This window comes from Bradysia coprophila (assembly GCF_014529535.1).
Source record: "Bradysia coprophila strain Holo2 chromosome X unlocalized genomic scaffold, BU_Bcop_v1 contig_39, whole genome shotgun sequence".
Taxonomy (NCBI): Eukaryota; Metazoa; Arthropoda; class Insecta; order Diptera; family Sciaridae; genus Bradysia; species Bradysia coprophila.
Window position 1 is genome coordinate 3,722,164 of NW_023503329.1, and position 26,799 is coordinate 3,748,962.

At 33.9% G+C, this 26,799-nt stretch overlaps 2 protein-coding genes and 1 long non-coding RNA gene across 3 annotated transcripts in view; 2 read left to right on the forward strand and 1 right to left on the reverse strand.

The window, feature by feature from the left end:
- LOC119069856 overlaps positions 1-22,466 on the reverse strand; it is a 42,210-nt gene extending 19,744 nt beyond the window's left edge. Inside the window, exon 1 of the mRNA XM_037174031.1 lies at positions 22,006-22,466. The gene's annotated coding sequence lies outside the window, so the exon portion shown is untranslated. The remainder of the gene's footprint in view (positions 1-22,005) is intronic.
- Positions 1-26,799, forward strand: part of LOC119069857 (protein timeless homolog) — a 241,190-nt gene that overhangs the window by 99,436 nt on the left and 114,955 nt on the right. The gene's annotated exons all lie outside the window — the stretch shown is intronic.
- On the forward strand, positions 961-24,849 carry LOC119069862. The gene is made up of 4 exons (XR_005086419.1): positions 961-974; positions 14,573-14,587; positions 20,882-20,884; positions 24,748-24,849. It is a non-coding gene; the product is annotated as an uncharacterized LOC119069862 (long non-coding RNA).

A 26,799-nucleotide genomic window follows, 5' to 3' on the forward strand; every position in this document is an offset into this window, starting at 1 on the left:
AGACACATTTGTAATAGCAATTTTTATAAATATGATGACAAACAAAGTGTACCGTATCCCCATTGTCTACCATTTAAATGAACTTATGGGAAGCTAGTAGTTAATCAGCAAGAATTATTATTTCTTTTCTACTTTGTTTGAGCTACTTAGTCGGAAAATGTTTGTTTTATTGTAAGCGTATTACAATATTATAAGCCGATTGAACTGGACGTAAATGATTGAATGATTATAAGTAGACGAAAAGGTCCCTTAAAAAGATTATAGATCAGAATACCACATTGTCGTGTTCGATTTATTGTCACACATGTCGACTATTTATGGCTTCTATTCTCTAATTAAGAACAGTTAACTTTAAATTAAACACGAATTCTTATAAAAAATAACCTCCAAACCATACTATTGTATCAATAGTTATTTACAGAACAAAGGATGAAAAGTTGACTTTTCACTTTTATTCCGAGTTATGTAATGTCTTTTACTTTACTAGTGAGGTAGTCTGGCTATTCCCTAACTAGTGAAAACCTTGTCACTCGCTCGTTAGGTTACATTGGATACTGCGGAGGTAGTTCATTACATGAGTGATCAATTTTGTGATACGAGCTGAACTCACAAGTATGGTTTTAAGCAAAAAGCTTTTGAAACGGTTATTTTGACAAGTGTAGAGTTTGCACCGAGCCGAAGGGGAGGTATGCAACAACACGAGTCAAAATAACCGTTTCCAAAGCGAGTTGCTTAAAACCACACGAGTGAGTTGGCAAGTTCACAAAATTGTTTCCGAGTGTTATGAACTACCAAGCAGCATCCAATGTATGCTGTTTTATTGCCTATCCACCCAGAATATTGTTGTTAAGAGTACATTTTCCCACCCAAGGACCTGACAGTTCAAAACCAAAAAGGTTCCAGAAAAGACAACTTTCAAATTCTTGAATATCAAAAGATTATTCTAAATTAATGTATAATTTCACAACATATATGTCGCGCTATTTCATTCATTGCCAGACTAACAATAAACATAAAAAATACCGATAGCACAAAACCAACAAAAAAATCTGTTGTTGCATTGAAACGTTTATAAACGAATCTAGTCTGCTCATGAAATCGGCTCTCACTTCTTCATAACATTAATCCCGCCCTGGAGGTGGTTAACGAAAATGACGTCACACCACCTCAGGGGGAATTAGGACCATGTTTGAAGGAAAAGTTTTTTGCACCAGCATTCGGAGGAAGTGAATTATAAAAAATGTGTTTATTACCTGTCCCGAGCAATGGGCGAGTGGTACATTACATTTCTAAAACTAAGCTGACTTATCAATAGCAAACTACTCGCATACATAGTATTAGAAAATTTACAAAGAAAATTTACTTTACTTGTATTAGAAAACCGTATCGACGTCGTCATTTTCATTGGACTACCGAAAAGCGCAAATAAAGGATTTTTAGACAAAGGATTAAACAAAAATTAATTGAAAATGTCACAAGATGACAATATTTGCCTTCGAACTGAAGAAATTATTGTTCTATAAACTAAGCATGTAAACATTGATAGCAAACAACGTAATCCTTGGAACAGTGTGAATTTACAGAGGGGAAAACCTGACCTAACCTATTTTTGTTTACCTGAGCTTGAATTATACACCACCTGTTTTGTTTGGAATGATAAAGACTCAAAATTTGGCATACTGAGTGACATGGAGACACCAATGTTCCTTATTTGCCCGCATGACTTTAGCATTAAACTTATTCAAATGTTAAATCTTTATTTTTCGAACTGTGAATGAAGTGCACGAACGTGAAAAGCCAGATGAAAGGAAAAACGAATTGCTTTTTTACCTACCCCCAAAAATAATGGAACAGTATTTGAGTCGCAAAGGATTTTCGAGACGTTGTTATACGACTTTGTTATGTCAAAAACTAACGATCAAAGTTGCCGAAAAGCAAAAAAGGAAATTTCCCGTCTAAAGTCGAAATGTATATGCCCTTTGAAGTGTAGATAATAAGGATGCGTTCTTACACAGATGAAAGAACATTGCAATACAATCTGATTTCAGTTCACTTATATCACAATATAAATCATAAAAATGTTATTTTATCCTCGCTTCGCAACAAAGCGATATTTTCCCCCAGAGATATATTCCATTTTTATCAAAATACATTTATTCAAATATAACACATTACAATGAGCACAATAAAACTCAAATAAAAAAAATACCCCAAGATGAATTGTAATGCTAAAGATTTCGCTACAATAAATGTGTGTAACGGTGTAACACATCAAGCGAATTTAGTCAGCAAAAGGAAAATATGTTTTCTCTCAATCTCATGGAACATTCCCACACACATATTGCCCACATACATAAATATGACTCGACACAAAAAAAAATGAAATAAAATTTTCTTCTCCGTTCCAAGGGCTGTCGTACTTAAGTATAATTGAATAAAATGAAATATTTTAGAAAATCTATTTTCCATATCACCCTAAATGGATATTACATCATGTGTGTGTTGTTGTGTACTTAAGTGTTAGATGCTCAAATCTTTAACCACTCGAAACAAAACACTTTGCCAAAACCAAACAAACTTTCCAATTGATTTTAATCTTAGAACGATATATACAGCATTATGATGATGAGGAGGATGTATGTTACACTGCTTAAACTATGCTGAACTAAAACTTGTAAAAGCGATATATTATATTGTTTCGTTGCGTTTTCCCTTCAATCTCTGCCAATACACAACAATAAGACGGATAGAGAGTATCGGGTTGGGGTGGGCGAACGAAATGTTTTCTTCTTTTTGTTGGATAATAATGAACCCCACCTCGGTAAAGGCCTTTTCCCCCAGAAAACTTACAGCTTTATCAAAACATTTATCTCCTGCAAGAAAACAATTCGAAATATAGTTTTCGGAGGGAATATTTATTGAAATATCTAATCCATGAACCCCGATGTTTTTTCATCTTCTTGGGATATGGTTAAACATTTTGGATGTAGAAAAACACTGTGTGTGCGTATGTGGTATCATTAAAACTATATCTTTAGTTTACCGCAACATATAGGAGGACTTTCTTCGATACACATAAATATTGTAGTTACAAGAAGGTGGAGATGGGAACACGACATCGGCGACGATGATGATGATGATGGTGGTATACGGTATCTTTGTACATAAAATACATGTTATCTTAAAGGAAAATTTTACAATGAATTTTAGATCCAACACACATATCTTATATCTAGAGATATTTTTGGGTGACTGTGTGTAATGTGTAACTAACTTCTGTGTGCCTAGGAATTAGTTTCGAATTTGGGTTAGATTAAATGGTGAGGAATTTATAAACTAATTTAATTTAATGCGGAAGTTATGTTCGTTTTGTGTTCAAAATTTATCGACAAATGGCCTTTTCATGGATCTGTGGACAATATAATCTCATTTAAATGTGAATTAATTTTGTAGGACACAGTAAATTATGTGAAAGTAATTGGAAATAATAAAAGTTTTCTTTCGCTTATACCCACACTGGGTCGATAGCAGCATATATCCAATTATATACAGACCAGCAGCTTTCGGAAAACAATTTTGAGCGTCGACGCAATCAAAATATGCTCTTCCCGTTTATACGTACCCTTAAAATGTCCACGACAATCCAAGACGAATAATTAATTCAAAATTAAACTTTCCTCGTAGTTAATCAAACCGATATGTCAACAGTGGCAGCATACGTACAGACTCTGACTTGATTGTCAAAAGACGTAAACCAAAAATTAGATTAATATATACTACACTCCGCTCTTACTTATGAAACTTTACTTCGAAACTTTCCCGCAAAACTTTTGAACACTTGTCAACAACATGTAATAAATATCATCCATATCAACACACAACAGAGGACAAGACAGATATAGTGAAGAAAAGAAAAAAAAAGAACAACCCAAGTCAGAAGTTGTAGAGTGTAGAGTGCTGCGTCGAATTTTTCTTTTCTTCGTCGATTTCACAAAACGTGAGTGGTTGTTCCAATTGAAAAAAGTCAATGGAAAAATAACGGTTGAGCACCTGGGATAATTTTGGAACTTCCTTTGGTAGGTTAGAAAAAAATGTTATTTTAAGAGAAATGAAATTGAGATTGAGCATTGAGAGAAAGATGCTGATGTGCTATGAAGCAGTAACATTAACAGCCATGCATACTTGAACTTTGATTCGGACCCAAATTGTCGTGTACATTTTCGATGCATTGAAACTTTTGTTGACAAATTCGCAATTTGAATTGATGCTGTCACGTGGCCGACTCTACTCGTACTCCCCATAAACGAAAATCGACGTGAAATACACCACTTTCAATAAGTTAACAACGACTAATCATCAAGCTAATCATTTGCGATGCGACCATGTTTTTAGTCCAAACTGAAAGAGTTTATGGTGTTATATCCTAACCCATGCGAAAGTTGACAATTACGTAGCAGCTTGCCCCCTGCGAAAATGATCCATTACATAAAAAACAACGTACTTCTGATTTTCAATATGTACGAACTGAATGTACAAACCGTAGACGAAAGGATAGTTACCGAAGTTTGTTGCTCAACTAAAATATTTGTGAGTGTGCTTTTATCACAAAAATCGTTACCTCTTGTAAGAATTACTTTCGCATCGTGCAATGTCTACTATTTTTAATCTATCTTTCTAAATATGGCAAGCGTATTCCAATAGAATATTAAAAACTACCATCTGATGTTTGATGACAAATCTACTACTTCATTAGTTTGAGCAGACATTTCGATATAAATTGAATACTGGCACAGAGCTCATATTTCGAAGTACTGAGTTAGTGTTTGATTCGATCTTGATTTGATTTTATATTTAAATATTACGGGATAATTGGGAAGTTAATTTCTAGACAAAAAATCGGAAGCGATCTCGATAGAGGAACAATTAGGATCTTAAAAGATCTGATCATGTCTGACAGTAGACCCATTATTTCATATGTACCTAATAATCCCATTAACACTTAAAAGCACTGAGGAATTTATCTGCTTGCATTTTAATCCCCTCACTTAATATTTATATTTCTGTTTGTTTCATTCACAAGTGCTTTATGCATGCATCGCTGTTTTATGTATATGTACATAATAAGTACAACTGTGGTTGATCCCTCTCCAAAAAAATGAAAAGAATTTAATCCAAACAATATTCCAGTTAAATGTATGAATACTTTAAAACTTCGAAGCACCCAGCATAAATCATATCCCTTCCTAGTAATAAAATAAATATATTACACTTTATATTCTATATAATCCTCCCACATTTTTGAAATCTTTATTCGCGAATTACATACGCTATGCTGTTACACATTATAGCCATCAACGAAAAAAAATACCAAAACGAAAAAAATTATAAATTTTATTTAATAAATTCCAGAGCTGGTGCTGGTGCTACTGGGAGAGGGAAAAAAAACCGTAACCATAAAATACAACAATAAATCGCACAGCCAACATACAAATCATATCATTTACATTATTGTTCTGTGTATAATGTATAAATCTCGATTCTTTTTTTTTCGGCTAAAAAATAATGAATAATTGGAGCGTAACAAATCCCCTGGCCATCGAATCATAAAATAGCTATATAAAAAAAAATAGTCAGCATGATTGGACGATGTCGTTCTGTATCATTTAATTGGGACTAAACGATGAATATTCATAAATTTTTAGTTTCGTATGTCATTGGTTATTATTCGAGAGTGGGGGACGGATGGACGGGGGTGTCAATATTGGCTTATGTGTAAATTGACTTTGTTCGATGAAAAATCCATCATCAGTTAATCCTTATCCTTATTTATTCTCTCAATTGAACGGGAGTTTAGATTAATGTGCGTAATTTCGGTGTTGATTGGATCAAATTTTTTGTTTGAAAAACAGAAGACCGAAATCGGACGTTTTCTTTACTGGAATTTTCTATATGTGCCCAGTAATTCGACACCAGAAGCCCAAACCAAAACCCAAAAACCGAAAGCTTGCACTTTTCTTACAAAAAATTCTCCATTTACACGAGCCGTACAGGGTCGTGTGAGGTGTCATTAGAAAGGTAATTGCATGTACTTCCGGAGCACACAGGGTCCTATTGGGTTCCACACTGAGATATGCACAGTTGAAGTTTCCAACCGAAAAAGACTGTAAACTTTCACTTTTCTTACAGAAATTTCTCAAGGTACACGAAACGTATGTGGTCGCGTGGGATGTCCCTGTACGGCTCGTATAACTGGAGAAATTCTTGTAAGAAAAGTGCAATTTTTCGGTTTTTGATCGCCTCACAATAGCCATACAAGCTTGGTAGAAATTTTTTGAAAGTGGTTTGGGCTTCTGGGGTTGAATACCTTACTGGGCACATATAAAAAATTCCAATAGAAAATGCGTTCAATTTCAGTCTTCTGTTGTTCAGAAGAATCCCTCTTGATGGTTCCCAAAACACAAGCACAGAAAGTCGGAAATGCAGAAATTTAAAGCTTTAAAGAGTGAATGCCGAATAGTCGAAACGTGACACATTTTATTGCAATCATTATGACTTATATTATTTGCTCTTTATAAAATTAACGTCTGTTTCCATCGACCGATAATTCATTTAAATGAACAGCTCGACTATGCAAACATTATTTAATTAGATCGAAGTGTGTGCACTATTGGGGTTTCTTATTTTCCTTTTACGAACTGATCGTGATACAGTTGATACATTAGACAATAGATTATAAGCTACTCTGTGTAAATTGCACTGCAGTGCATAATTTGTCTGTTATCACAATTACACATGATGTGTCGACACCGCACTTCAAGCAAAAGTGATCATAGTCGACAGCTATCAAACAGAAATGGATTTTTACAGTGTCAACACACTGTCAAGTTTCAATACCATATTTAGGGTAAAACTCAAGCTTTTAGAGCGGTGACGTCAATGAATAAACTGGCTAACACACTACTCATATAAACAATAGCATGAACACCAGCTGTTGTAAATTCTGCATTCCAGTGATATTTACCAAGTGTGGTATGAGCTGAAGCTCGGATGAAGCTATGTTTTAAAAGCTAATTCTTACTTATGGAAAAGTCAAATTGTTGCTTGCTCCTCTACTCGAGGAGCGGATAGTTGCATATATCGTTGACATAGGATATTCAAAAAGAAAATTTTGAGGATTTTATATTATTTACTTATCTTATTTACTGTTTGTGCTGGATTTTAAGGAGTCCCTTTATAAGTCTTAAGGATATTCGTGGATTTCCAAAGATTTTTTTAGTTTCCTGAGGATTTCCTGATGAAAGAATTTTCTTTCAAATAATTTCAGAGTGATTTTCGTTGGTTGAGAGAGACTTTTTAAGATTCTCCACTCCTCGTCTCCACTAGCATCATTAGGTGTTGTTTGATAATTTCAAAGATAAGAAGGAGTTGGAGTTCACAAATGCAGTTCTCTTCCTTCGATCTATGTCTCACATAAGTTCACGGTCACCATGCACTCACATGGTCTGTCCACATCGAATGTGGCAAACAAAAACACTGGCCTAACACAGTCACCCGAACTGTGCCAATGATAAAGCAACAATGACTTTTTAATCAATTTGCTTTTGAAAAGCTACCATTTATCTACTAGCACTCCATATTAGCGTATGTGTACACACTCTGCAATGTGCATACTTAATAACTAGTAAAATCAACTTGATAACAATCGAACTACAAGTTTAGTTGTACCATGTGCATATATGCAGTGCATCCACCCCCATGAGAACAATAATTACGGTACAATACACAAAAGAATAATTCATCTGCGCGACATACTTTGTTTGATGATGCAAACATTATATTTATCATTATCCCTTTCGCTCTGGATACTATACTACACACATAACGCAAATGTTGTATGGAATTCTTCAGCGTGTGTTGTGTGTATCATTCCATTCAGAACAAAATGTATGCTTTGTCAAATCTAAGCTAACAAAACACTGTTTTCATTGTCATACAGATCATATAGGATTGGTAAATGTACTAGCTGGAGCGTGTACTTTGTTGTTATATGTTAAATACAATCAACAGCGGAGACACAATTGGTTGATGATAACATAACACAACAGAATTGATAAGGGTGATTTAGTGTGAAATTGTCACATTTTAAATTATGATGTGGGGGTGCAGCATAAAGCATGACACTCGATACAGTGTGGATGCATACATTGGCTATCCACATAATGGACTGTACGACTTCGATTCCGTGCTATTATATTGGTTTAATGTCGATAATGATCGATTGATACATGATCGATAAGTTGAAATTAGTGCATTGCTTCAATCGCCTTTGTATTACGAACATTGCCAATTAATTTAGAATTATCTTACATGAATAATCAGGCTGTCCTGGATGCACATTGTACATACATACGGTAATCATGTATAAAAAGGGTATATTCTTGACAATACAATGCAGTCGCTAAATTAGGAAAACTCATTTAAGTTTAGACTTGCCAAGTGTTGACTCAGACAAACCACAAGCTCTAAATTCCACTAGTTAAAGCTTGGAAGTAGATTTTCACGTATACATCGAAATTACAGTGTTGGCTTTTAATCTTTTAATAAAATTTTAATCCCCCGGCCCAGGTGTGATTCGAAGTATATACGAACTAATGATGATTTACGACACTGTTAACTAAATACCCTTCTTCTCCATACATTAAAACCGAACGTTCCCAGTGGAATGCTCTTTATTGTTAACAGGTGTTCACAAGTTCATAGTTTAAGCTGCACCTCCTTTGAGTGGCAGAAGTATGAAAATTTTCCGAGGGAAACTTAAAAAAAAATTGTTTCTTCTGGACCCCATATGGTAAGCAGCTGTTAGACTTAGTTCTAAAATCGATTAATGGTAGCTAGTTTATTGGTATTGTGAAGAATATAAATCTTTGATGTTAGATTTACTTCGGAGGTATGGTTGAACTACACATAAATGTCTTGATTATTAGGTAATGATTTTTGTATGATTTTCAGTCATTGACCTACGACAATTTCTTTTGTCAGACTTACGATCGATTCTACATTTTTTCCAATTTTTTTTTTTAAATATTTTCCTCATGGTTCTCCCGACACGATTTATGGCAAGACATCAATATAACAAGAAGATGTCTTCAACCTAAATTCTTGCTGCAATTTTCTATTCTAAACGTTTCCGTTAGCAAATAAAATTCTTTGATCGTCTACCGAATAGTGGTGTAGGAGAACAATAAAAGAAAAACGAGTACAATATCTCAGTGGGATCAATTCACGAAACCTTGAACATATTAGTATCTCAGTTTATCCACACGCAAAAAAAAAGTCCAGCAAAAAGCATTATATACCTGCCAACGGGTATAACCCTCCAGACATCATACACGATATGTTTTCTAGTATTTTTGTACCCACATACAGTTGACCTAGCACACTCATATCAAGTTTTAATAGTCGAATTCATCCCGTCGAAGCAACATTTCGGTATAGGAAATGAAATAAATGAAAATCTAATATTGCTGATAAATGAAAAGCTTTTTTTCTCCTCTTGTTCCAAATAAATGAGTTTATTTTTATTAATATTACCGGTTGATGTTCGGTTATGGCTTTGCTGAAATATATTACAGAAAAATGTGTACAGCGTTCATCGTTCCATAGATGGGATATAACGGCAATTTTTCCCGTGTATAAACCAGAGTGGCAAAGAAGGAAAAAAAGCACACACACAAAACTAATAATGCGAAACAGAAAAACTCGGCAACACGGATAAGTAAAGGGAAAGAGAGACGAAGAAAAAGTGTAGCAGGAAGAGAAAAAAAAATCATATTTTTATAGCTGTTTGAACCGTATGTATTGTAATATGTTTATTTATGTAACCTTATAGTATCCGAAGGATGTGGTGGAATCAAAATGTATTTTCAATGAAATGAAATTTAAGGTTAGACATTGGTTAAAAGGTTTTCGATAATATATTTATCTGGGTCAAATATGTCAAACAGATTAGGACATTTTACGAATGGAAAATGGATATACAAAAGGATCAAAAGGTCTGATTTGTGCGGACGAAACGTCTATTGAGTGAAAGTTAAATACTTAGAAGTGAATTTGTTTTTTTTTGCCTACGTTGATCGTCTTAATCGAAACAATAACAATAAACGAATTTTGTTTATCTTGTTGTGATATTTTGGGTGGGAAAGTGTAAGGATTTCGAGGTATCTCAGAAATTCACGGATTGAATAGGATATTAGGATAATGTGAACATTTAATTAGTATTAGCAGATTATGAGTTTCAGAGTTTCTAGTACTATCACTGATTGTAACAGTCTGCTTAGAATGTTTAGGTCTCCAGACTAACGTTATTGTCGTCGTAGTCACTCAAAATAAACGATCATTTTTCTTTTGTAGCTTTTCAAAGAACCCCAGACCCCTGAGAAATCCTCAAAGTCTTGAAATGATCAACTACATCCTCAAATTACAATGTAATGTAAGGATTGATGTTACACATTTCGAATTTTCGATGATTCCATTTCCACCATCAGTAATGCAAAAAGAAACCGAATTACCCTTCCTACCATACTTCTCTTTACCTTTATGTGAGAATCATTTCTAATCGTCGTTTGGTTTATCTCCTTTGAATGTTACTATTTCTATTAGATAGAGGGTCAAAAGTTTCCGTTTCACTTTGAAAACAAATATCGAAATTGTTATAACACTCTCAGTTATATACTGGGTCACTCTACTGCATCCAATACAAACGGTATGTGGGTGAGGATAGTTCTTGTATATTTTGTATCATGTCCAACGATGCTTGATTACACAATAATCAAAGTGATGGGATGAGCAATTATTGAAGTGTGACGTAATGCCACAGAAGACTTATAGATCATTACTATGACATTTATTTTGCTGGCTGAAACTTGACTTTTTGTGTGCGTACACGCTCCGTTCAATGGCTATAATTAGAAATTAATTGTCTATCGTAGCTCTCAGATGTTTGATCTGCTTTGCAATTTCCAAATTCTCAACCATATTTAATTTAGCACAGGCAGCCACCATAGAGGGATTACTTATCATAATCACCTTAGTTCTGTGACAATAAGATTATTCAAATAGCAGACGCACCAAATGATTCTATTTGCTTTTTAATTCAAAACGTTTTTCGATAGAATGAAATTTTTGAAAAATCCTCGATTGAATTTTCCATATTGCTCGCTAATAACAACGCATCAATTCCAAATCGTTTCTAAATTCCGATGAATTCCCATTAAAACGTTACTTCAACCAGACGATTTGAAATGAGTACTGTTTTGTTGAATATAACAAGAATGATAAATGAGATTCCATATACGAACGGTGCCCCAGCCAAGGCCCGTATATTACCACTTACAAAATTACAATTTATTTTAACATTACACAGACACTCACGCACATATTACGCAGAGAGAAAAAAAAATGAAAAGAAAAGAAAACGCTAAAGCTTTCAGTAATGCCCACCTACAACTTCCATTACGTAATGATTTGCCTATGCAAAGATATTACAGAATAAAAAATACGAAAAAGTTTTTTATTATCTCAGTCACGAAATTTTAAAATACACGAGAAGTATAATCCGGCATTATGTTTGAAGTTTAACTACATTACTCACGTTCATATTTAACCATATATACATACAGACGTGATCACTTAATGCTCTCCTCTTTTTTTCATATATATTTTCCCTTTTCGGAGACAAATTTAAAAAAAAATTGACTTTAATAACTTTAGCAACTAAGATTGGTTACAAGCATATTCCTATATACACTATATCATTCTATACTCTATTTGCATTTTATACACAGAACATACACAGGGATACCTTTCAAAAATCCTTAGTTTATTTAGATACAATCCGCTGTATATACTCATGCAAGCAGCCATTCTAATGTTTACTCGACCTAATAAAACGGTGTCATGTACGTGTACATAGGTGATTTTTATATAGAAAATTTTTGTTAAGTACATCCTATACCTACCGACTTCTTGAACGACATCGGCATGCACAGAACCTTGTCATAGAACTTGTACTTTGCCGTTGTCGAAAGTTCGTGTTTAATGTACTGAACGACCTCATGATATAAAGTGTATTATATGCAGAGCGGCAGCAAAAAAAAAACTTCTCGACCGATAAAGGAGAACGAACAAACCTTGTTACGTTTATCCTATATGGATGAACAACGTAACTATATATGTTCTCACTTATGCACCCGGTCGAGATGAGGATTTTCTCAAAACTATTCGCTCGAAAGAAGATGACATTTTGCACGAGATGCGATGAAATAACATTGACATATTTGAACGATAAATAAAAATGAGTCAAGTAGTGTTTATTAGAGAGCGGGCGCTTTCAGTTTGAAGTCGTCAAATATATAACCTTTCAATTCAATCGGTTGTGGGAATCACTCGGTTTGATAGCTAAAATATTTTTCTAGAGAATTGTCTGATCTCACATAAAAAGCTTGCCTTGTATGATGATCCTAGGTTTCTTCAGGTTAAGTCAAATAGTTATCAGGTCAGACTGAACTTTGACAAGACAAAACCCTGTTATATTTGATCCCCTGTTTCTGCGCTTCATCTTTCCATTGTTTTCGATTGAATTTCACATCTGTTCGCCCAACAAGAGGCTGTTCTCGAATATCTTTTATCCTTTTTTTTTTAAAACAAACGCTCGTCAGTTTATTCAACGCGAACAAAATTACTCGTACAATTTACACAAGAACGGAAACAACTGCAGGAAGTGTATGTAAATATTAAGTGACGCTTGCTAAATGTCTGCAAATTTGGATACGGTTACCATGATTTTACACTGCCCTCAATGCTTTCTGATGTTACACATGAACGAACCACAAACGACTTAATTAATATGAACCAACAATAAATAGCACTAGAGGGGATTTTGAGATTTCTATCTCGCCTAATAGCTTAAGTAAACACTTCCAAGGCACTATTGATTCCATTGCTCTAGTTCTGCGTTGTGATGAATCGTTCATTTCAAATTTGGATGATTCGAAAGTAATTTTTTTTTATTGAAAAACACTTCACGAGACCCTGGGAATATTGAATTACTTTGCGAATGTCAGCAGAGAGAAAATATTATTTTCAAAATGTAACTCCACATTCTTTAACGAAATCTTATTATATTCCCCGAGCATTTCTTCTTCGTCAGTCATTTATCTTGTCTGTTGTTTACTTCTTACATTGATAAATAACAACAATTCATGGGCATTGACATGATCTTGCATTATAGCTATTGCATATAAATGTATTTGAACGGAAACAGTGTGGAGTGATGTGGTGGGAAGGGGGCAGAAGGAGCTGCAGAATTGTTTTTTTTTTCCGTCTTTCGATTCATCAATGGTGTGGACGTTGATGTCAATTTGATAATATTGACGTGACCAATTGTTGATAGGAACAATATCCAGGCAGCAATAACGATTGAAATAACGGAAACATTAATCAGAACATTCGACTGATTTGATGGAGGGGTAATCTAATGATTAGGAATGATCATCATAGTCATTCGAATAGAAGGAAAATTTGTGGACTGAGTAATGAAAATACATCCGTGGACTATGGACTAACTTGAATCAACTGTTTCAAGGTCATTGTCTCTTGTTCAATTCCATTTGTGCGAGCAGCAATTAACAAATGTCTTTTTAACTAAAGTCGAAGTTGACCTTGGTACCACAAAGATTAGCGGCATCGGGAACATACGAAACATGAAACATTCAGAATAGAAAACCACACAGAATCATATTTTCAGTGTTTCGTGTGTTTTATCAGCCAGCTATCATTAAGGATTTTACAAATTATTGTAGACGACCTCTCTACATCTAGTGAAATATGGTTACATGGATTTTGTAGTCAAATATATATTATTCAAGGACTAGTGTGGTTAAAACTTTCGCATACCTTTTTTGCGATCAGGGATATAATTCTAATTTTACGCATCTAAATTATTCAGATGATGTAGAAAGGTTACTAAATGCCAGATGAATACCGTTATATGCTGTAGCATTAATTCTAGCTTTTCCATAGAAAAAAACATTTTATCTGAAAAGTTTTCATTGAAATCTGTCACGAAACTAAACCATTTTAAGTTCAACTGGCACAGTAATCCAATTTAAGTACACACACTACGAACGATATAGCACTATAATAAATATATTCTCGGTATTCGTGCTACTCCGTTCCTTAATCACATAAACAAAATAAGTTTTCAGGATATTTTATGTTCATATTCATTTAGAAGTGTCTTGTTGCGGACTGTGAATGTGAACATACTTTTTTCGAATGACGGAACTACAAGTTTTGTGGAAAAACAGTTATTTTCCTAACGCAGGCTTTTTTTAGCGAATGATTTAGTTTCTCAGACTCCGACAGCCTGTGCGAGAATCAGTACAGGTTAGGGTCTCGACTTGAAACCTATATTATTACTCTACTTGATACCGAATCACATTTGTTCTACGACTTCAATTTTGAGCGTAATGGCCTAACAAGGATAGATCAAGTCAGCCCTCAGACAAATTAGAAGATCCAAATTGCTGTTAAGCACATGGATTTATTGAATTTACTGCAATGTCTGAGGACTGTGACAGCCATCACACATTCAACCTTGCTAGTACCTTCCTAGCGCTTCCTAGCATGGTATAGGTATTAAATATGATCTTATAAAGGGCTAATGTACATACAATCTGTACAGTTTGTATAGATAGCTAGCCATGCATTGTCACGGTTTACAAGAATAAGTAAAATGTCAAACTGCTAATACTTCAAAAAATGTTCATGAAAATCTTAATTAACTAGAACAGACTGAACACTAAATTTTGTGTGGAATTTTGAGTTATTCTATTCCTTCTCAAAGTATGAATGCAATTAATTCTGTTAAACTATGCCCACCAGCTCGCATAAGTTCATCAAAAACTTTTTGTCCATGTTAACACGTGCTTCTTTATGTTTTATACAATAAAGTTGAGAAGCTATTTTTAAAAGCTGGTTTAAACACCCAAGTATTGTCTTCTAATGAAAGGGTGCGCCAAAAAATTGTACAAAGAAGGGTTTATGACTGTTGTGAAAATCTGATTCGGTGTGGTTTTATTTTGGAAGATTTGAACTGTTCAATGAAAATGTTCTGTTCTGAACGTTTTGGATTCGTATGTTTTCGTTGTCGATAATGTTTGCGCTACCAAGGTCAACATCGAATTTTGTTATGGCATGTGTTAATTCCTTCTAGTATCAATTTAAACATGAAAATTCCACAATGCGCAGGATACAATGATTTCGAACCATTCACTGGAATCTCCACATATTGATGTTGTAGCAGCACACGAACACACGAGTTTTCTTCGTTGTTAGCCACTGAAATAGTTCAATAGAGCAAATGGTTTATACTTGGATTTGATAGAGGACAAGTGGTTCTAGCTTCCCGACGTAGCCTAGTCATTGGAGGGTAGCCATCTTACACCATTTCCTTGTCATCAACGATTTTCCCTTTAACATGACTCCTCACACTTGAACAGGCCCTTGACCATATTCCCTTAAACATGACGACCCCTAAAACTGCAGACAAAAAATATCGATTCCGAATGAAAACGAGGGTTGAACAGAGTTACCTTCTTTACAGGTTACTAAGCCCAAAAGTTGGATGAAGATGATATTATGAATTTCTATGCTACTACTACTATCACGAGACTGGTGCTACATTAGTCCGAGTATTTTACATTTTTATTAAAAGGAAATGGCGTTACTTACACGTGGAAAAGACATAAAAGTTTTCTCCATAATTTTTAAACAAAGATAAATGAAGCCTACCAGCATCCCTATTTTTTGTCTGTTATTCTTATTGTAACTGGAGGGAAAGTGTAAAAAGATTTGGGATCGAGCCTTCTTTACATTTTTGTCGGTACAAAGGTCTTTCTATACATAATTTTATGCGAATCGAAAATATAAATTCAGGATACGTATACACAGCGTTACAATTTGGTATCAGTAGTATGTATACCACCTAGCTGTAATAGACAATCACAGTTCCCATATTTCTGTTATGTATATCTATACGGCGATATCATTCTGAACTAGTACAATCACGTATACACATTATATTCGAAAAATATAATTTTTATTTACTTTTTCTCATGAAAATATTTTAAGATGGAAAGATGGGACGAATGATATTGAGTATAACAATTTCTTTTTTCTGTGCACAGACATAGGAATGATAAAATCGTTGACCTTTTTTTTCTGGTGTGTGTATCGATTTTGTGAATTTATTCGTTTCGTTTAAAAATCTACGAATTTATGATGGTATAAGCGAAATTTGTTGCGCCAGATTTTCCTTCCATCAGCAACAAGAAAAGGAGAGAGAAAAAGGGAATTTTTATTTTTTTTATTTTTTTTTTTCTCTGATGGATACTGAAAATATCACAATCATCATAACCCACTTTGAATGGAGAATAACACTCGTTTATATTTGATGTAATTGCAAAAAGAGAAATTTAAATTGACATATAATGAACGAACAGATACAAGGAATAAGGGTTCGTTTCGCATCTTTTTTTCTTCTTCTCAAAACAAAAAAAAATTGTTCCTAATAAGTCTTACGGAATCGGATACTCTGCTGTTATTTAATGCTTTTTCCGTCGTCGTCATCTTCGTTTTTTTGTTATATTTCAATTTCGTTTCCTAGGATTAATCAATTTATGTTTTGGCTAAAAATGAATAAATAAAGTCTCGTCTACCATAAAAATGAACATAAAAATTTTATAGTTTGTGAAACAAAAGCAATGAACAATTTAATTCCGTTGTTTGATGAAGCAGATATTTGTTGTTTTTGAATTTTTATATGGAATTCATGTCTGAAGTCGATGGTCTGATAATAAAACAATTTATTTCGCTTAAACATATTACCAGCTTTCTATATCTTAGGAGCAATCTGTACTACGATGAAATATAGCATAAGTTTGGGCGCTGAAATAATTTATGTTTGATGATTTCAATGTCCAACCATTCTCTTCGTTAATATGTTAGGGCTATTCCCTTCATTTTTCTTATACAGCATATACTGAGTATAACCAACTATATCCAGTATATTCCCTATTGAGTATAAACGTCTGTCAATGTCAACTGAAAAAAAAAATTCTACTCGACGCAATTTGGTCAAACAAACTGCCAGTGTGTAGTACGCGATCTCAGGACTCCAGTAAAGTAATTAGTTTTTCAACTAATATCTGCCGAGCGATAAGACTTTGAAATCGCGATGTGATCAATACGTAAAAAAACGTTTTCCAAAGTATTATCGATTGAAAAACTAATTACTCTACCGGATCCCTGAGATCATTTAGATTTAATCAGTTAGGGTGATCATTTCTGATCAATGCACACAGATCATGGGATCCTTTGTGCTACCCTGTCATCATGAAAATCTTGAAGCCCTTTTCAGGACCTCATCTCCTTCTCAATATATCCCTGAGATCATGCTCTACACACTGTCAGTTTGTTTGACCAAAATCTGTCGAGTTAAAATTAAATTATTTTTCAGGTGAGTTGTCAAAGATTTTTGACCCCCACACAATTCCTGTACTTAAAACATTTCGTGCCAATTGTCAATGTTTTCTCAAACCCCCATTACTTCAAATGTGGACGTCATTATTACAGCTTTTAAGTTCAACTAAATTAGAAATGTTTTCGATAAATTAATCTACAATTCAACAATTTTTCGAACCATCGGACAGTTCAATCCATTTTAATCGAATTCGCTCTACTCATTACACATGTGTACCAACATTATGTTAAGCACTTAATTGGTGTGAATGTATAGCAACGTGAATATCGCATTTTGAATGAAGAACTCGAATTGAACATTGAACTTGTCCGTTCTTATGATTCTCAAGCTATAGTCTTTAAAAAGAACGAAGCCGTTTGTGGTAATTTGTCTAAACTGTTCATATCTCTCAAAGTAGAACTTCGTATTTCGTTCGCCTGTATTGAAGATTTAAATCAGACTGCAGTAGCATCCGTTCAAGATTTCAATCAGACTCCCAGTGAATAAGCATTCAACTCAATAACAAAGAGAGCCCTCCTCCATATTGCTCTATCTCGCTACCATGTTACTACAAACACATTGTAAGATCCAGACAGGCTTTTAAGTTTTCTTAAGTTTTATATTAACTCGAAAATCATGATAATGAAATGCACACCATACTTGTAATTTCGTCGTGAATTTTAAATGTATAGTTGTCTGGCGAAGAGGAAACAATGCACAGCAGCTTTTGTTAGTAAAGCATATAATAATCGCTGGCGCGGTAATGAGAACAATTAAACTGTCAACTTTTCTAATTTTCATAATAAAGTCTTGAGTGTAATCGAAAATTTTATGCTGACTTTGTGCAACAAACCAACAGTAAATTTACAAAGTTGCACTACATTTTATACATGCATTGGTACCGAAACTCATCTGTTTCGACGATGGCAGCAAAGGGAAAAATAAGTTTTGCCGACCATAGCACGTACAACTCAAGAAAAATATTCTTTTGATTTGTGTCGTTGCTGCCAATGTGCAAAGTTTCAGTTTCAAACACTATATTCGATGGAACTGACAAACGATGCCGTAGTATTGTAAATAACTATTTTACGTACATGTTTCACGTACTTTAAGCCCGGAATCAAACTACTCCACGAAGTACATTAACGGGATGCATATACTGTATATTTACTTATTGCTTCACATAGAGACTCCATGCATACGTTGTTGGATGTAAAATATTTATAGACCCACAAAATTTGTTACATAGAACTCGTATAGTGTGTACCATTCATACAGAACACGATTGGTTATGTTATATGTAACTTTAAGTGCTTGCATATTCCTGGATAGTTTTGTGCAATCATAAATGTAGTGTTTTAACACTAATAGCTCCATCTAAATTGTCTACAATAAAACACAAAACATGAGTTTTTGTTACAAACATAATTAAACTAATTTTTAATTCATTTCTCATGACTAGAAATTGATTAACGTGTGGTATGCAAGATACTTTTGTTAATACCATTTTTATGATGTCAAGATCAATTTTATCTATACGACATAATGAGCTGAAAACGACTAACAGAGTGGAAAGTAACTCAGACGAAAATTAAGAAAGTTTTTGATTTTATTCTCTCTCTCTCTCTTTCTTTCATGAATTTCGCAACGAAAAACATTTTTTTAACTTTTTCTTGCATAATCAAGCGATAAATAGAGAAGTTAACTGAAGAATGGAACGTTAAAAAATAGATTTTACGAATTCCTTTTTTCTTTACTTTCAACAAAAAGAAACCGATAAAATTATACAAACTTCATTTGGAAAAGTTGTAGCAAAAATAATTTAGTTTCGTGTGGAGGCTCAAAGTTGTGGAGTTTATGACGTTAGGTAAGATTTAAATGCATTCGAAATTGTAATATCGTCTTCATGATCGTATTTATACCTCTGAGTGAAGTAAAATAATGACGAGTAGTACATAGTATCTGACTGAAACTTAGGGTTCGAGATATTGGTTGTACTGAAATACCAGTTATTTATGCAAGTGCGAGTGATTGAAGCTTTTATGGGCATTAGATGAGTTAATTGTTACTCGATGCTGCGACTCGGCATTACACATTTTACGCCTATCGGTTGCATATATAACTAAAACGCAATTCCATTGCGAAAAATTAACTTTTTTTGTATGTTTTGGGTGGTCGAATTGAACGAATTTTTATGCGAATACAAATGCACACTATTTGATCAAAATCATATAATTTTTCGTCAAAATAGCGAAATAGTTTTTGCAGGTACATATGATTATGTTTTGCATGGAAAAAGGTTATATTTTCGCGACGAAATTGTATGCATCGCTGTATGCAACTGCAACACGTTGCGAAATGAAATTGCTTTTGTGGTTACAATGTGTTTCATTACGCATTATTCTACTCGGTGACGCGATCGAAAAATTTGTAATATTTGATCATGTTATCTATGTATGAGAATCCTTATTTTATCGCTGTGGTAGGCAATAGATAAATCCTTTTTTTTCGAACGAAATATTAATAGCCATCCATCATGCCGCGTAAATGCAGCAATAAAATTAAAATTAATTGTGTGCGCCTGCCGTGTGCGTATGGTTAAATTTCCACATCACGTTCATTAATAATTTTATCAAAAGCAATACCCTCAATTCGTACAGAGTATACAAATTGATGATTAAAAAATACATTTTTTTTGTTGATAAAATAATCACGATTCAGTTAGACTATGAACTCTAACGTCCGGCTTACAACTCCACATTTATATTGTATGATTGATAATTGAATGCAACTGAACGTTCGAAACATACCCATCTTGCCTCCAAACACTATGAAACTAAACAGTAAATCATCTGTTGTCGACAACAACGATAAAAGTAAGCAATGTGCTGAAGAAAATGTCTTCTCATATATCAAATAAAGGTTAAAACAAATGAAGTAAAAGAATCAAACACGAAACGAATCACAAGAAATGGCAGATTTGTTGCTTTGTGTTTCTGAAGGTTGTGTGAATAATCATTAAATCTACTACTTCTGTCGCTTAAAGTATTTTCTAGTATTTGATGCAAAATCTTGTACGTCATTTGTTTACAGTCGTTGCAGTCAACAACAAATGTTAAACAGACAATTCAAACGTTCACTATTTTCATTTTTTCAGTATTCCTATCCTAAGACTTCAGATTTTACCATTTATGCTACGAGTACGAGAACTGTAAAAGTGGTGTTCAGAACGAGGTGACTCTACTTAGGTTACGACATCGATTTTCCTCAATCCGAAAGTTCGCTAACTCTACTGTAAAGTCGGTGGTAGATATCTGTCGACATAAACGATAAAAAGCGGTTCTAATACATGCTAAAATGACATTCGCACTTTCGAAGCTATTGCAGCTGCATGACCTAGAATTCGGCGGGTAATTCCTGAAAGTGATGGATTTGTACAGGCACACAGGTGGGCGGGTGACACTGATAGGGACTCCAATGTTGTACATGAAATCCCGAAAAATAATGTAACAAAAAAGAGCAGAGAACGTTCAGCTCAAAGACTCAGTGCCGTTTCCATATTAAAAATCGTCTTCGTTTATGTGTCAAGAAAATAATACGAAAACAGTGAAAAAGTAGAAAAAATGCAACATCCGTACACAAACAAAATACACAAAATTTGTATCTGACAAATCAAACTTTTCTTTTAAAAAGTTCAAACAAAACTTAAAATTTTTCCCGCCCAGAATGAGAATGCAATTACCGTAATAAATCTGATAAATGTTCGCTTAAATGTCAAATTCTTTCCATTTTAATTAGGAAAATGAGCCTGTATTGCGAAATCGAATCCAATAAATCCATCAATCAATTTCAATAATTCCAAATCCAAACTTTTACTGAGACTGGAAAACTTTTTACGATACTTAATGCCGCTATAAAGTCATTAAATACTACTAATGACCATGGTTTACACACCAAACAGCAAAGTTCTTTTAAAAAACATTTTACTTCAAATAAATATAAATACAGAAAAAAAGTAAGTCGTCAAAGCCATAACATTTTTTAATATGACATTTACGTTTCGTGTGCTTTTTTTTCGCAATATAAATTTTTATATTGCCGATAAATTTTGCGAAATAATTTTTTTTTCTCCTTGTTCAACTTTATCAAATTCATTTTATATTTAGTGAAAATTTTATGGAAATGATGTCAGTAAAAAAATGGATGCTTTTATACGATGTTTTGATGCGAAACATAAAAACCACTTGTGTATCTCCGTATACAAATATTGTAGATAGGTATGTATAAATATCTGATGTTGTAAGTGGAATTGGTACTCGTTGTATGGCTCATATAATACTTTAACTGAACAACATTCAATCGAATAATAAAAAATAATAAAAAAACAAAACAACAAAAAAAAATACCAGAATGAAAATATTTACCTTATCTCACTCACTAAAGATTGTCTGATGTGTTCTCGTCTCAGTTGTCTCCGTAATCCTTAGATAAAATAGCCGTGTTAATTTCACCACTGAACAACAATCAAATTTCTTTTAAAAATCACTCCTTTCAGTCATGCTTTCTGAACAAACTTTGAAAATTTCTATCTTATAATTTATCGTCACTATTTCGATTCAAATCTAAACAGTCAAAACACTAGACATTTTCTGTTCGAATTCATGAATGGTCCTCCAGCACTCCACTAACGTTTTTCTTCTTCGATTCAAACAAATTCCATTTTCCACTTTAAACTCTTTTTTTTGTTTTATTTCAAAATTCATCAAATTTCATCATTAGAAAATATGATTTTCCAAACCAAAATATTTCGATGCAGCCTGATTTCGACTTACCTTGGCCAAGTCTGACTAGAGACTAGAATTTTTTTCCGACTGCAACAATATTTCTATATCGAGCGTTTTCCAAGTCCCTGACATCAGACGGCAACTTTATTTTTTTAGGGGATTGTCATGCGCACTCGGAAAATATTTTTGTTGTCAAACTCTCTTTCTGTGATTCAGAGAAGCTTTGGAAAACTTAAAGCAAATTTGTGAGACGTCTTATTTAATGCAATCTCTCGGTTTATTTTGAACAAATTTATTTGAAAAGAAGGAAGGGAGAATTTTTTCTTTCCATCTGACAAATTTATTACCAATTTATATGTGTGCCAGCAGTTTGAAAGAAACTTTTCATTGGTATTCTTTGTAAAATTGTTGTTTTGTTAAGAATAATGTTGTGTAATGTGTGGTTCCACTGCAACGTATCATTGTGCTATTAACTGCGTATACAGACTACAACATTAATGTAACAACATTGTATGCATACGCAATTACCGTCTTCCACCCCAACGATAATTCTATTAATAATTAAATTGCCCATTTAACAGTCCCATCTAATTGAACATTTAACGCAGCCCCCCTTCGAAAAACTAATTATTCCGAAATTACCAGCAACACTATTTCCACTAAACCCACTCCCCAGTTTTATAACTCAACAAAACCAGTACCATATTACTCACAAAACACCATAAATACAACGCAAAATAACAAACAAATATTGTTTCAGTCATTTTAAATCCGTTCTCCCCCCACCAAAATAAAAAAAAAATACCGAAAATTCAACCCTTTTTCCCGCACACACACATTACATTACATACTCCCCAACAACACCATATTCATCGTCGCACTTTAGTCACTTTGCGTATCTATTTTATATTTATATTACTTCCGCCATTCATGGAAAAACTTATTACACGAATCACAGCGTATTCCCTATTTTAGATGCCGTTGTTATATTTATGGGAATATATGCTGCTGCTTCTTTTTCATCTTCATCGCTAACTTTACCGATATAATATGTAGAAAACACCAAGCCATCAGATACTTTCCCGAGCATTTTCCTGGCATTATCCAAGTTTTATGTATGAAATGAAGTTTAATACAAATTTTGGTGTTCTTGTTGACTGAAAAGAGAAAATAACAAATTTGGGATGCTTTTAGATCATAAATATATACAAATAATGTCATAGAAAAGAAAATTGATGGAATTTTCAATTTGCGAGAGAATAATAGCAGAGCGACGGATAGGGATAGGGAGCGAAAGGGGATGCAATGCACAATGATACAAATTATATTATTTGATTTGCAGAGATGGAGTAACATGACTATAAGCAGAGCTTTCGAAAGCTGTCCTATTGCCATTTGGGAAATGATATAATGGCAAAGATTTCATCTCTCTCTATCTCTCGCTTGTATTTTCTCCAGGACATCATCGTCCAGAGAGACACATAGGAAGAGTGAGCTTTAACGATTCTCTTTCAGCGTTGGTTGATGTCGTTACACTAAAATATCGGAATCATTTGCAAAGACTTCATGCTTAAAATACACAGTTTTATAGCGAGTATAATATGTATTATTATGCTGTAATGAGCGTTAATAATTATGTTATGAAATATTTTCCACTGTATACATAAAGGTATATGTGGTGTTTTAAATGGTATGGAGTATGGTTACGTTAATATTTTATAATTGTTCTGGTTATCGGTTGGATCCTTATTCAATTCATGTTTTACTTTCAATTTTTTTTTCTGTCCGTAACAACTACCAGTACTATACACTTAAATTAGGAATTTCTTGAAACTAAATATCAATAAAGTTGATCTTTACAACGATCTGCTGATAAGACATTAGCTAAGTTAATGAAATCGATAACATTTGACTTGATTTAATTTAATCAACTTTCTGGTTAATCTTTATCTAAATCGTACGTGCTTTTGCGTATTTTTTGATCGTTTTGACTGCTACTGTAAAATACCACAGAATCGACGTGGTCAGTAAGTCTACCATGAAAATGCGCTATTTATTGATTCTAATATTGTGTTTGGTGCAATTTCAAGTTCAATCCTCCGATTGGCTGAACAGAACTGTTCGAGTGGATTTAATTGCACACCGTCAAGATTTTGTTCGAACAGTCTGATGAAATGAGGATACACTCAACGGATACTAATGCAACGAATGGACAATATCCATGGACTGTTATGACCACAGCTGGGGATATGTAGGAAGGATTCGGAGTGGGAACTACTTGTGCGAGCACAATCATCAGCAACAATTTCGCTCTGAGTAATTTATGTTGTGCTGGTCAGGATTAAGTGTTAGTTCTTATTCTTACGACATAATGTACATAAGTCATCATCTGCGACTTATTCCATTTCGTTTTCGTACAGTCTTATTTTCCCAGTCACTTCGGTTGAAGTATTTCATAGCTCCGTACAATGGACCTATGCAGATTTTATATAATAAATTATAATGGATAGCACGGGCCCGTGATGGGTAGACTTGTCAAAATTTACCGGCTAAACTTAACGAGGAATTACTGTACGAGCTCTTGTGAAGGGAGGCTAGCGAAATTACTCTCACACAACGACAAAACTCGTGTAACGTTGCTGTCAAGAATTCAGATATATTGTGTGTACGATTACCATTCCAATAATATCAGTATCTCGAGTCCTATTTTTGATTATCTCGAATATCAATTTCATTATCGACATCCGGTGTATCTTCGATGAATAAAATTTATAAATATCTGAAGTAGCACTTTTTGCTGCTTATCTTAATACAAGTGGACCGTTCTCTATGAGAAGAAAAATATGCGTTTGAAAAGTCTTTTTGTTCCAGAACAGGCCCAGACTGTCCATAACTGGTGTGTTTTTAAAGCACATCGAAAATTAATAAGTTAGTCGCAATTAACCTTGATATCGACCCCACTCAGCTTATCACCCGATGTGACTTTTGAGCCTGGTTAACAGAATCTATAAAACTGATCGTGATTTGATGTGACGCTCACAAGTCATTTTGCCTGAACCCCGGCTGGTTCTGCTAAATCTTCTGAAGTCTACGTTTTTCCTAATTGCTACGCCTCCATTTATTGGAAATGATTTCAAGGAAAATCTCCCAACATAACATTCACAATAGTTTAGGATTTTTAAACTCTCGTTTTCGCCATCGAATTTCCCATCGACTTTTTTTAACAACAAAAATCACAGCATCTAATTATGTAGCGTAGGTGTAGTGAAATGATTTCACGTAATTGAGGGTACATGATTTGGCACAAATAGGGGTTTCGATTCAGCTATTTCAATATTGCCGTGTCCTTATGATAATGACAGTAATTTAATGCTAATGACGATATAATTTATCAATTTGAAAACGATGTATTCAGCGGCGCGTACAGTGCAAGTTTGCTAGTTTAACAGTTAAACGGTGTTTTTCTCTGTTTTGGTGGAAATAGAAATGCGATAAATGGTTGGCGGAAGAAAGAGGAAAAGAAGGCGACAATTTCAATCCATTATTCATAGCATTTCACCACTTTCGGGGAACTATGCCAAAAAAAAGGTGGCGGGGTAAAGTGCTGTTCATGTAGGTCTCGACTAATTCACACAACTTAAAATTGATTTAATGAATATCGAAAACAATCTGATTTTGTGCAAATAGAATGCGGGTGTAGTATTATAGCAAGCGCGGGAGCTAAAATGATTATAATGCGGCACATAAACATGTTTCGTAATTTAATAGTACATGACACAGTGAACGGTGTATCCATTTTTAAGCTATAAATAAGTTATTACCATGGTGGGTTGACTTCAATTATTGCTGTGTAATTAAAAAAAAGGCTTCCAGGTGAATTGGTTCAATAATTTTAAAACGTCCAATAAACATAGATACGTAATGCCAGGTCTATTATAAAGGCTACATTTTTGTATTGTTATGTCAATGTTGCACCCGAAGCAATGGACATTTTAATAATACTGGAGGTTGTAATTATTTTATTGTTTAGTTCCGTTTTTTTCTCGTTTCACAGAAATCCGTATAATAGCGCCAACACAGCAGGGAGTTTTTCATGTTTTTCCGTAATTAAAATAAAAATCATACACACACATGGACACACACACTACATATGTCATATTCATCAACGGAAAACACCCGTAAAATTTTCAAAAAAAAAAAGTTTTTTTTTTTGCTTTTTTATTAAAGCTCATTGAGTGAGTGCTGATATGGTCAGAACAACATTGTAGTCTCGAGGAACAAAAAAAAAATAGAAATTAAAATCGATATCCATATAGCGCACGGGTATATTAAACCTTTTTTTTCACTGTGTGCGCTATTTACTTTATGATGTGATGTTTCGTGGGGGAGAGAATTTTGCTTATAATTCAGATAGTGTAGTTACAGATAAAGGGT